Raw genomic sequence first — 14,071 nt, forward strand, 5'->3', positions numbered from 1 at the left:
CAACTTCAAAGCAGTCAGAAGATCAAGCATATCCAGAAGTATCAATCGATTCAAGACTAAATGCTTTTGAGGTGTCCGCTCTAAAATTTTAGTGTGTATCAAAAGGGGACGTGAAAGGTTACGGAAAATAAAAATTCGCGAAGCTCAAGAGCAAATTGCGAATAACATTGCCGGTGCTGGAGGATTCGCCCCAAAAGGTCTTCAAACACCTAGTACAAGCAAGACACGTCGTGACTGTGAAGATTATAAGCAGCTGATTAAAAAACTGAAAGAGAAGTTGCAATTGTCAAGGTAGCCTGAGAAACTGCAAATACTGACATTAGTACCACTAAGCTGGACTGTAAAAGAGACAACGCAAGAATTGGGTGTTTCAGAGTAGTATTAGTAGTAGTAGAGGGTTTTTTGGGTGCACGACAGCAAGATCTTCAGCGCCTGTTCAGTAACATAGTGAGACGGGTGACAAGAAAAAACTCAGAACAGCAATATAAAACAGAACATAAAACACAGGTAACAAGGTGTGAAAAATATGTGCCTACCCACACCGAAGCGTCGGATGAAGCAGGGCGTCAGCAGTAAAACACAGACAACCCAGGAAGAAAGTGGTAGAGGGAGCTAAAACAATGCAGCAGATGGAAGTGGCTGGCTGACTGCAAGGAAAAAGGGGAGGAGCCAGCCATTCTGCAGTACACTAAAACCTCCAGCCTAAAAGTTTAGGTGAGACTCCAGACACATCACAAAACTTTAAAACCCTACACACACACACGTCTCATCATAGCTCAAACACAGGGCAGATCCCCATCAACTTGTGCTTCCGCCCTTGCATCGCGGTAAAAATGCAGTGTGTTAAAATGTGGCAGACAAAGATGTGCACACCACAAGCATCACAGAATGGGGGATCCTCCCGCCGTAATAGAAAGCTACGTGTGAGAGGACAGTGCCCGATCCGAAGACGTGTGAGGGCCACCTCTTCCCACCTGAGCAACCGGCAGGAGGAACGCCACGGCCGAGTAGTTGACTTCACTGACCGCAGTTTATTGGCCGTCACCACCAGCCATTCGTCCTCCCACAACTCCGTGCACTTCCTGTGGAGTGCAGAGATGACAGACAGCGAGGGAATAGGACACCGGGCCACATCCTGCTCTCTGCGGGCCTCCTCGGCAGCCAGATCGGCCTGTTCATTGCCCCATTTTCCTACACGGCCAGCCACCCAGCAGAAGGACACCTCCTTACCCCGCCGTTGGAGCAGGTACAGTTGGTCATGTATCAGCTGGACCACTTCCTCAGTCGGGTATAGGTTCCGCAGTGATTGTAAGGCACTAAGAGAATCGGAGCAGAGAAGAAATCGATCGCCCCGAACACGATTCGTCTGCTCCGGTGCCTTCAGGATCGCGCAGAGCTCCGCTGCGAAAACGGTATATTCGTCAGGGAGGTGAAGCCGGGTAACGTGATTGGGGAACACTACAGAACAGCCGAGGAAATTCTCCTGTTTGGAGCCATCAGTGTAAACGACGGTGAAACTGTGATACACATCTAAAATGTTAAAAAACAGAGATTCAAATCTAAAATCTGGTGTGCTATCTTTCTTAAAAGTAGTCAAATCTAAAATAAGTTTGGGTCGCCAGAGGAGCCGAGGTGGAAATCTGCTCCAACCGCGACGTAAAACACGAAGACCAGCCACAGATATCGCAGCGAGGCTATTCCGTGCGCGAATCCCACAGGGCTGCGTCGCTCGTTGCCGGTAATGAAATAGACGTGCCAGAGGACGCTGAGCAACGGTATGGTATGCAGGTGTGCATGGTGTGGACAAAGTTTCATAGGCCTGGCGCGCCGTAAGTAGCCGTCGCCGCATATGAAGTGGCGGTTCACCAGCCTCTGCTCAGAGGCTCGGTACGGGGCTAGTTCGGAATGCCCCAGTGGCCAACCAAAGCCCTTCGTGGTGCACAACGTCTGACAACTATAAGTAAGAATGCCTCGCAGACCCCTACACCGTGCACCAATAATTGAGCCAAGATTGCACAAACGCCCTGTAAAACTGGAGCAGACGAGTCCTGTCGGCTCCCCGTGTACTGTGGCTAAGATATTTTAAAATACTTAGAGCCTCAAGTGACCGTCGTTTCAGGTCTTTAAGATGAGGTAACCACATAAGCTTCGAGTCAAAAATGAGCCCCAGCAATCTCACCGTGTCTTTAAAAGTAAGAATAGTGTCCCTCATCCTCAACTCGGGAAAGGTTAAAATCCAACAAGAACGGTGAAAAAGAACACATACGGACTTCTCGGTGGAAAACTTAAAACCACTCTTCTGCGCCCAGTCAACCGGACGTCTAAGAGTAAGTTGCAACTGACGCGTTGTCGTTGCAAGGCTGGGTGTTTCGGAGGGGGTGGTAAAAGCAGCTAGGAAGTTACAGGCGGAAAATGGTGTATTAGCTCTGCCAAAGAGTAAGTGGCACAAGAAGATTAAAGATGCTGTAAAAGAAAGATTGGTAACATTTTTTCAGAATGGAGAATTTAGCCGAATTTGTCCAGGTAAAAAAAAAAAAAAGACTGTGTATCAATTAGAATAGAAGGAAGGAAAGTTTTGATGCAAAAATACCTTCTGAATAATTCGAAAGAAATGTTTGCTGCACATCAACTTCAGCATGGGCCTGAAATTGGATTTTCCAAATTTTGCGAACTGAGTCCGAAATGGTGCATCACAGGGGGTGCTGCAGGGACCCACTCAGTCTGTGTTTGCACTTTACACCAAAATGTGAAACTGATGCTCGCAAGCACTACAATTAAAGAAGATTATAAGAGTCCGATTGCTAAAACAGTGCGCAATTTGGAATCCACAGACTGCATGCTTCATCACTGTGAAAGAACTACTGGAACAGTTTTTAGAAAGTAGTTTTGAAGACAGTCATCCAGATGATGCGATTGGGTTCAGATAGTGGTATGCACTCTGATAAAGATACATTAGAAACCGAGCAGATGACCACCGAGGATTTTATTGAAGATCTGATTTCAAAAACTGACAAACTTTCCACTATCATTATGTTTTCAAAGCACCAGAGCAAGCACCTAAAATGCATAAAAGAAAGCTGTAAGCCAACTGAACTGACATATTAATGGACTTTGCTGACAATTATTCTTTCATTGCCCAGGATGCAGCTCAAAGTTTTCACTGGAATAACAGCCAAGCAACTTTTCACCCATTTTTTGTGTACTTCAGAAATAACTTGGACATCAGCAGCATCAGCTACTGTATAATAAGCAACAGACTGAAACATGGTCCAACTGCTGTACTTGCTTTCATACACATTTACTACTTCAGTGTTGGTCAGCAGCACAGTACAAAAACTTCAAAAATTTTCTGAATCTCTGCCACCATCAAAATGACTTTGGAACTTTTTTGCTAGAAGCCATGGAAAATCTCCACGTGATGAAATTGGAGGAACTGTAAAGCGCCTGGCAGCAAGAGCAAACCTTCAAAGACCATCTGAGGACCAGATTTTGACACCAACTGATTTGTTTAAATACTGCACAAAGAATATCAGAGGAATCCAATTAATTTTTGTTTTAAAAGAAGAAACTGAAACATTAAAAACTGAGCAGGAAGCAAAGTTCAAAAATGGATGCACAGTATCAGGAACAAAAGATAATCACCATTTTCTGCCATTAAATGAAAAGCAAGCTTATATTAGAAGAGTATCCAATCATACAAATTTTTTCGTGGCAAATGTTGACCAAAGTCAAGCAACAGCTTCATTCAGAAATATTACAGCCTTAAAACTGGGCCAATACATTGCCTATATAGGCCTATATGATGGAAAATGGTGGATTGGTAATGTGTCTGAAGTTTCAGAAGAAGAAAATGATGTTTTAGTCAGTTTCATGCACCATAATGGACCTGCACATTCATTCTATTGGCCAGCTAGGAAGGATGCTTGTCGGATTCCAAACCAACACATTATTTCTGTCATTCCAGCTCCATCAGCAACAAGAATGGACCGATATTGTAGCTTGTTCGAATCAACTATAATTGCTATTAGTAACAAATTTTAGCAAATGAATTAATAAGAACTGAAATATTTGGCTTGGGAACCATAAAGAGTAAGACTGGTACATGTATTTTTTAATGTAATATAAATGTAAGTTTATTTGGTACGACAAGATTTATGGGCCACTTTGATAGCACACTATGATGAATTTACCACAGTTTGACCTTTTGTTTTACAGCTAAGATACTGTACCCAAAAAAGTTGAACAGTATCACAAAGTTTCAGAACAACAGGTCTCTTAGATCCTCAACAATGGTAAAACAAAATTGATCATTTATTCATTTCAGTTGCACTGGTAAAAAACGAGCCTTTACGAAAAGGTGACTAGTGGCTCCACTATACTACTTATGAAGCTGTAATTTGGCAGTGCTTCATGTAAGGTCTATATGTACATCCTGTAAAAATTTCATAAAAACTGGAGATGGTCAAGTGCGGAGTTTAGGCCACTTAACATGAAATAACCCACTTGTGCTTCAAAACAAGACTGTTAGATGAGTTACAAATTTGACCCTAAGATAATCCAGCATAAATAGAGAGCTTAATATCATAACTGTCATTCACTACATATATTTGCAACAATAGTATGCACTTAAAAGCATATAATAATGTGCATTTAAATACACATACAAAATTAGAATAAGAGAAATAGGGATGGTTACTGTCTACATAACAGGCCACTCAAGTTAACTGTGAAAGATTTAGACCAATTATCCTGCTGCTGATCGTTCTTGTTGTTTGCTCCGAGTACCATAGACAGACAAGGCATGACAAGGTGAACCTGCCAGATTGCAAGATAGAAATTTAGTGGGTGCATGATGTAGGCCTACATTACAAAAGTGAAATGATGGAAGTGCAAAACTGTGAAAATAAGTGCGTCAATTTGTGTCGACATTAAGGCCTTAAATTTCAAGTTTTTATCTCATCCACCTTACTTTCAGGAGGTGGTGGCTCCATAGCTCTTAATTTGAAAAAAAAATGTCATTACCAGCTTCAGCTCCTGATGCAAGACTTTAGTATACAACCAGTTTCAGTCTAACCATCACCAGGTTCATAAAAGTACTCACAACATCGTGTTAGGCGAAATATAAAATCATGAATTATACACTATTGTATAATGGTCGTAACATCGACCACAGTTGTAAGATGAATGAGCACGCAACCCAGCACAGTTATTTCTGTTATGAAACAATAGTGCATTATTATTCATGATTTTACATTTCGTCTAACATGATTCTGTGAATAATTTTATGTAGGCCTACCTCATGATGGCCAAACAACAAACTGGGTGAGTAAATAACGCAGTTTAGCAGCAGCTCAAGGCGGTAATATGACATTTTTGAAACGTCATCCAACATACGTTGAAGAAATCACGCATTTGTACAAGGCCGATTAAACTTAAGTATTCATTAAACTAGATATGTCAGCGTTGTGTTATATTTACGCATAAATACAATTGAAACTGTATGCCCTGACTGCATCTATACCGCGAAAATTGCCTACAGATGAATTATCGTAATGACGTTAATAAATAATCTGTTTACATTACGTACATTTCCCTCGCTTTAAATTTTCAAGTCCATTTTTCTAATACGATCCTCGAGCCGTCCACTGCTATACAATAAACTACCAATACAGATCCTGTGTAGGTGCATACAATGCAAACTGTTCCATTGCAGTCATTGTACTTTCGCATATGCAAACCCTTAAATGCTTCATTAAATTCTTGCCACATTTAGCTTGGACATAAATCATGATTTCGTAAAACACTAATAGCGTCAACTACTGAAGGCAAACAATACGCCAGTCTGCAGGAACCAAAATACTTACCAACAGGAAAAATATTGACCTGTCATATGAATAACGCCGACGCAGCCGACTACATATATAAATACTATGGTGACAGAACAAAGATGGCCGCAAAGTATCACAACTCAAAACATTTTCAAAATTAACCTTTATTCCTCTTATGTCTCACAGAGTCGCATTAACTGGGAAAAAAACTTCACGAATTTAATTTTTATTCAGTCAAAAGTACACTAATGAGATCATTGCGGAATGATGGCATACACATAACTAGTCGCGGAAACATTGAACCTGCAGACACTCGTCTGATTGATATCATCAATAACATGCAGAACATAAAGTACTCATCGATTGTGTGAAAATAATCCTCTTGACAATACTTCGATGGGTTCGTCAATTTACAAACAGTCACCCGGATCGCAATTAAAACAAACAGAAAATACCTTTCACGCGCTCTGTGAAATTCGTGATCGGCTGTAATTAACCCACACGCACTATATTACCACTCTATGCCAAGAATTAACAAAACCGTTGACGTCCATTTAGCTAAGATTCCGAGGAAACTTCAATTATTGCAATTACATAACATTAAAACATTAATTTATCGTTCCGCTCTCCCACTAACCAAATGAAACTGAAAGCTTTCAAGTAGTGGTGGGCAGGAAATCGCGTATCTATTAAAAATCACACTGATTGAAAAGTCACGGATATCACATTTACCATCTGTTGCTAAATTTCGTACTGCTTTCTGAAAACTTGGTGTCATTCTATGGAATTAGCTGCGATTTCAGTGACAAGTCGCGGCTAGAAGGCGCAAGTAGCAACTAAAGAGCGCAGTTAATATTCTTTGCCTAGTGCCATCTGTTGACCGACGTTACGTACTTCGTTATGAGAGCCTTGTCCCTCACGAGATCGATATTTTTAGTGCCATCTGTTGACCGACGTACGTACTTCATTATGAGAGCCTTGTGCCTCACGAGATCGATGTGCCATGTGTGCAAATGAAGGGCTTATTTCAATAGTGGTACAAGTCCACTTTTGTTCATTTTGAGAGTCCTAAAGTTAAATGAGCGCTGAAAAATCTGCTGTTGAGATACATTAAATATTCAAGCTTATGGCTTCTTACTAGAGATGAACCTTTCATTCTGTTTGTTTGGATCATCAACAGTCAGCAGATATGTTAACTCTACCCAGTTTTAACTCAGTCAATCTGAAATGTCAGCTATCTTTTTTGCCTCAGAATATTCGAGGACTGAGAGATAAAATTAATGAATTAACTATCTGCATAGATGAATTAGAGTCTTCAAACCCAGCTGACATAATCTGCCTCTCTGAACATCATGTGACCACTGCTATAGAACTTTTAAGTGTTACAGGGTTTAGGTTAGCATCTCAATTTTGTAGATCAGAAATGGAGAAAGGAGGAGTTGCCACATTCATCAGGAACTGTCATAAATTTAAGAACATAGACATTCATACATTTTGCCTAGAACAATATATGGAAGCATGTGCAACAGAAGTAGAATTTCAAAAAAAATCCTTCATAATATTACGTGTATATTGAGCACCTGCAGGTAACTTTAATCTGTTTGTAAACCACCTTGAAGCTGTACTGGCCCATTTAACAACCAAAAACAAAGAAATAGTGGTTGCTGGTGATTTCAATGTAGATTTCCTTAAAGACTCTCCCAATAAGAACTTATTTGAGTTAGTAACACTATCACTCAACTTAATTCCCGCTGTAAAGTTCCCCACTAGGATAGCCACTAGCTCACCAACAGCCATTCATAATATCTTTATAGAAAAGTCCAAGGAACAAAATTATATTACAAAACCAATAGTCAATGGCCTCTCAGACCATGACATGCAGTTCCTTCTGTTAAATGTTAATACTGAACAGGATATAAAATCTGTTAAATCTGAGCTCATGAGAGTAATCAGTAAGCCAAAAATTGATTATTTTAGGACACTCCTCAGAGACATTCACTGGACTGATGTTTACAGTGCTCATGGCATGAATGAAAAATACAACACTTTTGCTAATAAAGTGCTTACCTTATTCGAACACTGCTTTCCCCCAAAACTTACCAAGGTTAGAGCAAAGTCTACAAAGAAGCCATGGATTACTCGAGGAATAGGAGTACCTTGTAAAACAAAAAGAAAACTGTATCTGTCAATCCGAAACATTTCCGATGTTGATGCTATAGCACATTATAAGAAATACTGTAAAATATTAAAGACTGCAATACGGACATCAAAGTAAATATATTACAAGGAAAAGATAGTCATATCAGATATCAAAATAAAGACAATATGGGATATAGTGAAGGGGGAGACCGGTAGAACCAGACATGAAGAGGGACAAATAGCTTTAAGAGTAAATGATACATTGGTGACAGATGTGTATAGTGTTGCAGAACTTTTTAACAAACATTTTGTAACTGTTACTGAAAAGATGGGGTTGCCAGGTTCGGTAGATGCTGCTATGGAATACCTCAGACCAGACATTTCAAGCAACTTCCATAATATGAATTTGAGCCTCACTACCCCAACAGAAATAATGTCCATCACAAAATCTTTAAAATCAAAAACATCTAGTGGATATGATGAAATATGAACAAAGTTGATTAAAGAATGTGATTCTGAGCTAAGTAACATGTTAAGCTATCTGTGTAACCAGTCGTTTATCAGAGGAATATTTCCTGAATGAATGAAATATGCTGAAGTTAAGCCACTGTTTAAGAAGGGAGATAAAGAAATAGCATCAAATTTCCGTCCAATTTCACTGTTGGCAGCATTCTCAAAAATTTTCGAAAAAGTAATGTACAGTCGGCTTTATAACCATCTTATCTCGAATAACACACTGTCAAAGTCACAGTTTGGATTTCTAAAAGGTTCTGATATTGAGAAGGCTATCTACACTTACAGTGAAAATGTGCTTAATTCATTAGACAAAAAATTGCAGGCAATTGGTATATTTTGTGATCTGTCGAAGGCATTTGACTGTGAAAATCACAATATCCTTTTAAGTAAATTAGAATATTACAGTGTAACAGGAAATGCTGCAAAATGGTTCAAATCTTATATCTCTGGCAGGAAACAAAGGGTGTTATTAGGAAAGAGACTTGTATCAAGCTATCAGGCATCATCCAACTGGGAACTAATTACACGTGGGGTCCCACAAGGTTCCATTTTGGGGCCCTTACCTTTTCTTGTGTATATCAATGACCTTTCATCAGTAACATTACCAGATGCCAGGTTCATTTTGTTTGCCAATGATACAAACATTGCAGTAAATAGCAAATCAAGTGTAGTCTTAGAAAGATCATCCAATAAAATATTTGTGGACATTAATCACTGGTTCCTAGCCAATTCTTTGTCACTAACTTTGAAAAAACACACTACATGCAGTTCAGAACTTGTAAGGGGTGTCCCAAGAGTATATGTCTAACATATGATGACAAGCAGATAGAAGAAGTGGACAGTGTTAAATTCTTGGGATTACAGCTAGATAATAAATTCAACTGGGAGGAGCACACCACAGAACTGCTGAAGCGTCTTAACAAATCTCTGTTTGCAATGCGAATTTTGTCAGACATAGGGGATATAAAAATGAAAAAGCTGGCACAATATGCTTACTTTCATTCCATAATGTCATATGGGATTATTTTCTGGGGTAATCCATCAAGCCAAGCTAAAGTTTTCTGAGCACAAAAACGTGCAGTGGGAGTTATATGTGGTGTGAACTCAAGAACATCCTGCAGAAGCCTGTTTAGGGAACTAGGGAGACTAACTACTGCTTCCCAGTATATTTATTCCTTAATGAAATTTGTCATTAAAAATATATCACTTTTTCAAACCAACAGCTCAATTCATGGAATCAATACTAGAAATAAAAATAATCTTCACAAGGATTTAAAGCCACTTAGTCTAGTACAAAAAGGTGTGCATTATTCAGGAACACACAATTTCAATAACTTGCCAGCAGCCATAAAAAGCTTAACAACCAATGAAATTCAGTTTAAGAGAAGCCTAAAGGATTTATTGGTGGCCAACTCCTTCTACTCCATTGATGAACTTCTCAGTAAAAGCAACTGATTTGTATATAAGTACAATATAACTTCTGCACAATTTCAGTGCAGTAATGTGTCCATTGAAAGAGAGAGTGAGTGTGTGTGTGTGTGTGTGTGTGTAAGTACAATCTTAACTTCTGCACCATTTCAGTGCAGTAATGTGTTCATTGTAAATAAGTATTATAGTAGTTGTATTACATGTTTATTACATTATAAATAAATACAAAACTTTTTTATTTTAATTTCAGTGCATTAGTATTTGTAAAATTACACTTTCATATAGTGTTCATTAAAAAATGACAATCATTCCACTTGGGACCTGTGGAATGGTACATTAGCTTATTTGTTTTAGTTGTAAATATTTGTCATGTATTGCTGTTTTTCTGACATGTTCCACATCCTGGAGGACCTCCTCACTACGGATCAATTTGAATGAAAGTAAATCTAATCTAACCTATTAATTTCAGAAGCATTATAGACAGAAAAGTGGAGGTAATGGACTTGTACCACTATTGAAATAATCCCTTCATATTATATGACGGCATGCACATTCAGCATCAGTTATGGTTGATCAAACATAGCTGTGACTCTGAATGTATTATAACAACAAGAAGCAACACTGCCTTTTTCTCCTGAAAACATCAAGTAACCTAAAAAAGTGTGTGTGATTCTGCTTCCAATATGACAGTTTTGGTTAATACTCCACATGCCTACAGGACTTTGCATGTTAACACAGCAGAACTCAGACATCTGCATAAGTGTAATGAAATGAAAACAGAAGTATTGAGTCATATGAACACCTCACTTTTGTTCGAACACAGTTGAAGTCTCTGGAGAAAAGTTTTACACCTGGTGTTCTACACGGCAACTTCACACACAAGAACTTTGTGCCGACACTACTAACACCTACATAAGTAAGCTTTTCCTGTGCTACTTTCAAGTAATGCACTTAAACTATTCCTGACTTAACAGGAAGATCTCTACTTGCCACTTTCATATCAACAGCCTCAAAATGCATATTCTAGACTTTGGGATATGTTACAGGTCAGTGTCACACCAAGATTGTTGAGAAAGGGGGGAGGAGGGGGGGGGGCGGCATGTCACTCTCCAACAAGTGTTTACCAATAAATAGGTGGCGGAAAATTTACGGGTATAGCACGGCTTAACATGTGGAAAATGAGATTTTCATTATTCACTCACTGTATTTAACTTTTATCATTCCTTTAAAATCGCATAACAACTTCAATTAAACACAGTTTAATCGCTCATTCTGCACACTTATTTCATAATTATGGCACTTTTAAGCTGCAAATCCTGTCTTGAATCCCCACGATTCACTCTCAGGAGCCTTGATATGGATAGATACGTACAGTAACCAGTAATCAGAGTCAGAACTGCGTCTGCAAAATCACAAGGATTATCAAACATTTTTGCTGTCACAAATTACAAACAATGTAATTGACAGAGTAGATTGCTAATATTTGCTGAATTGAAAGCCACTCAATGGGGTATATTTCACATTTGCAAGAACAGTCTCACTTAAGTAACTGAGTTCATCAAAACACTTAGAAACTAACCTCTTGTTTGACGAAGACAGGCTACAGGGTGGCAATTTCTCCAGATCTGTTGACAATGAGTGACTGAAATGTAGTTCGGGTACCTTTGAACATAACAATATGTCAGAATTCATTTTCTAAACACGAACTATTACGGTACTGTGTGGCTACTTACATATTAATTACACTATTAATATTTTCACAGTTGTTTCTTTAATACAAAATTAAAGCCAACGGAAGAACAAACGTAAAACATACTCACTAATGACAGTTTTGTTGAGATGCAATTTTCTGTGTGGACAGATTTACCTTTTTCATACGGTGGTAAGTCACAGAAATCCCAGAATTAGCAGAAATCGCTGTGGTAGAATGCGGAGGAATACGGCGACCTGGATCCTCTATAAGGGGTGCTGCCTGGGTTCCTTAACTGCGACAAATCACGATTAAGAATATCAGATACTGAAAATTAGCATTCGCACTTCACTCAAATCGGAATATCACAGTTCAACCCATCACTAGTGCATTGCCGTTTAATTAACCACTCCCAAATATACAATTCTCATTAATATATGAGCATTACTGGCAAACCAGCAATGCTGTCAAAAATTGTAAAAATGTTGCTGCTTTTGGTGGTCTTAATCGTGTGCTGGAAAATAATGTCATCTGCGCACTCTGGTTAATATTACTTCGATGTGATAAAACACAAAGTGAGAACGTCCTGTTACTGACAGCTTGATTGGCGTCAGTAATAAAATCAGTTGCCCGAAAAACAATTAAAATTAAGATTACTGCTACAATGAGAAGTTGATAATGCGATGTCTCGCTTATGGTTTAATTTCCAGCTTCTTTTCACATCAGGTGTAAAACGCACATACATGCAGCGCTCAACAGCGGCTGCGTGAGGAACTATTTGCCCGTTTCCCTAAATGGTCGCCAGATGGCTGGAAGCTCTGTTTGAGCTAACCATTCTGCGATACGTATGGTAACACGTACGAAACCAGTATTATATGGTCTGGAAGACTTTTTCCGCTGTGTCCGTGTGTATAATGATTTTGCGAGCTATTTCTTTTCTTTCTTACGATTATTTCGTATTACCTCAAGTGCACTTTAGCATCATATTGCGGTCCATGGTTTCAGAAAAAAAAGTGTTGCATTACTTGCTGAACGTTTCTCGTAGTTTGAGTATTGAGGTACTTCTGTTACGCGCCACGTTAACGGAATGAACAAAGCTAAGAAAAATGTTAACGCCACAGTGAGGATGGAACGGATTTGGGAAAAACATCCATTCACGAACTGCAAGAACATTATGGATGTGGAATCAAGAGACACTTGTTTTAGAGCTTTGGCATTTGGCAGAAATCTTCAACCAAACTTTTTACAGTCGTGGGAAGCTCCATTTCTGAGGTTTTAATCACATTTTTGGACTGTAAAACGGCAGAACGATGTGACATCTGTTGCGCGGTTTTCTCAGTTCCTGGTGCCGCCGCCTGTGTAAGCGTATTTTTTTTTGTTTTCTTTTTCCATACGAATGCCCGTCTCAACTCAGTGGTCCTTCAGAAATTGAAACACTTCGTGAACACGATAATTTCTGATGAAATGCGCTTGCAGTTAGGAATGTGGACTACCTTAGGCTGTATACGAGAATGGTGACAGTGAAAATCTGTGCCACTCCCAAGTAATTGAGTTTATGTCATTAACATGCTCGTACATTGCAGGATATGAAGCTCAAAATTGGCCTGATGTCCTGCAATATATGTTAATGACAAACTCAGTAGCTTGAAATTTGGATAAAAAGCCGAAACTTGAGTCATAACTAAATAAACAACAATACAGACAATTGGCAGTGTGTTGATTTAAAAATTATTGTATAACATCAAAAACTGATTGTTAACAACAACTGATTGAAAGTATACACTAAAAATGAAAAGTAACTGAACTGCTGTCTACATAATACGCCTTCTGTTTGCTTGTAGCCCAGACTGACAAATTAACATGAAAAACATTTTCGATAAAATAATTTTGGGTCATCGTGTTTACCTTGACGCGGCCGAATACCCTACATTATTTTATTCAAATTGACACCGGGCGTGGAAGCCTTCGAACTTATAACACGATAAACAGCTCGACTTCACTTTTCACCCTTCAAGCACTGACTATTTGTAATACCCCAAGAACGGTATGATACACAGTTACAATATGATTTTTGAGCACCGTCTCAAAAAAATTAGGATCAATCGAATACTTTTTTAGTACTATGCAAACACGTTGTCACTTTTCAAGGAAAGCAGCGAACGGTGGAGGACAAAATTTTCGTTTATTTGCCTATTTAATTTAATACTTGGATACTTTTGTATGTATCTTGAAACTAAAAGAACCATAATTTTTTTTTTTGAAATTTTGTTCGATTTCTACGTGTCTTACAGGAAACAATAGGAATCAAAAATCGAAGCTCGGTTTTTTCACAAACTGGTTACTTTAAGCTGTTTTAACGGTCAGATTAAACTGGTGGAAAAAAAAAAAAACATACAACCGAAGGAGCCCGCAGCGGCGCATCCTCGTACGTCCGCCCTCTAGGAAAACCGTCTGGCTCGTTTACGTTGTG

General features: G+C 38.9%; 1 protein-coding gene across 1 annotated transcript in view; it reads right to left on the reverse strand.

Annotated features, from left to right (window-relative positions):
- LOC124719933 (myoneurin-like) overlaps nt 1-6,008 on the reverse strand; it is a 119,564-nt gene extending 113,556 nt beyond the window's left edge. The window contains exon 1 of the mRNA XM_047245128.1: nt 5,865-6,008. The gene's annotated coding sequence lies outside the window, so the exon portion shown is untranslated. The remainder of the gene's footprint in view (nt 1-5,864) is intronic.
- Nucleotides 6,009-14,071: the final 8,063 nt, after the last annotated feature.

The sequence above is a fragment of the Schistocerca piceifrons genome, chromosome 11 (genome assembly GCF_021461385.2).
Source record: "Schistocerca piceifrons isolate TAMUIC-IGC-003096 chromosome 11, iqSchPice1.1, whole genome shotgun sequence".
In the NCBI taxonomy this organism is placed as follows: Eukaryota; Metazoa; Arthropoda; class Insecta; order Orthoptera; family Acrididae; genus Schistocerca; species Schistocerca piceifrons.